The following is a 1,433-nucleotide window of genomic DNA, read 5'->3' on the forward strand; positions in this document are numbered from 1 at the left end:
CGAAAAATTGGGATGGTTCCTCCAATCTGCATTGTAAGTGTTACTAAATAGATTGTTTTGAGGTCAAGGATTATTACCCATGTAGTTTAATTACTTGTTATCCATGTTGTGGCCATAAGGTTGGTATTCCGAATGGCTTGTTCCACCTCCACCTGCTTCGCACTGCATTACTGGATGAACCTGTGAAAAAATAAGAAAACCATCAATCTTTTTATTTAAGAGTTTTACCTAATTAGAGAGCATAGTGACCGAATCAACATTATAAACGCCGGATGTTTTCGTTGGCTTTGTCCTCATGACTTGCCACTGATAGTTATTCAGTGACATCTCCTCTATAAACTCATAGGCATCTTCAGGTGTTTTATTATTGATGGTTTCGCAAGCAGCTGCGTCAAACCATTTGTCGAGTCGAAGGATTGAGACCATTGTGGAATGTTTGAACTTGGAGCCAAAGCGATAACCCATGGTGAGGGCACCTTCTCAGTAAGTCATTGTATCTCTCCCATGCATCGTAGAGGGTTTTTAAATTCATCTGCATAAAAGAAGAGATATCATTACATAATTTATCCGTTTTAGCTGGCGGAAAATATTTTAGTAAGAATTTTTCAGTCATTTGTTCCCAAGTAGTAATTAACCCTCGTGGTAACGAGTTCAACCACTATTTAGCTTTGTTCCTTAATGAAAAAGGGAATAACCGAAGATGAATGGCATCATTAGAAACGCCATTGATTTTAAATATATTGCAAAATTCCAGAAAGTTTGCTAAGTGAGCGTTGGGATCTTCATCTGCAAACCATCAAACTGAACAAATTGTTGTATCATTTGAATAGTGTTAGATTTTAATTCAAAAGTATTTGCAGCTACAGCAGGTCTAACTATGCTAGATTTAGTTCCTGTTAAAGAAGGTTTAGCATAATCATACATAGTGTGTGGAGCAGGATTTTGATTAGCCGCAATTGCAGGAGGTAGCTAATTGTCTTGGTTTTCAGCCATCTCTTCGATTGGGGGTTGAGTATCGTCTCTTGCTCATTCTCTGGGTATCGTAAGCTTCGCCTTATTTCTCTTTGATTTCTGCAAACTGTACGATCGATTTCTTCGTCAAAAAGTACTGGTCCTGAAGGGTTTCTTCTAGTTATAAACTATAAAAACCTGCCAAGAGAAAGAAAAAGTAAGTTAATAAATAATAATAATAAAATTAAACTAAATTGCAAGAAAAATAAATGGCTAAAGTAATAAAAATTGAGCATTCCTAATATCTTAGTTCCCTGGCAACGGTGCCAAAAACTTGATCGCGTGATTTCGTGATAGGTTTTAAATATTTATAATTACTCATTCTTAAACTAACTATTATCGCGATGTAGGCAAGTGTACCTATCGAACAGTAGTATAGTTTTAGCAAGACCGGATTGTCAAACCCAAAGGAACTAATAGTA

General features: G+C 36.3%; 1 non-coding gene across 1 annotated transcript; it reads left to right on the forward strand.

Moving 5' to 3' along the window:
- The first annotated feature begins 458 nt into the window (after nt 1–458).
- On the forward strand, nt 459–565 carry LOC121210549 (small nucleolar RNA R71). Its single transcript, XR_005905666.1, has one exon. It is a non-coding gene; the product is annotated as a small nucleolar RNA R71 (small nucleolar RNA).
- The last annotated feature ends 868 nt before the right edge of the window (nt 566–1,433 follow it).

This window comes from Gossypium hirsutum, chromosome A11 (genome assembly GCF_007990345.1).
Source record: "Gossypium hirsutum isolate 1008001.06 chromosome A11, Gossypium_hirsutum_v2.1, whole genome shotgun sequence".
In the NCBI taxonomy this organism is placed as follows: domain Eukaryota; kingdom Viridiplantae; phylum Streptophyta; class Magnoliopsida; order Malvales; family Malvaceae; genus Gossypium; species Gossypium hirsutum.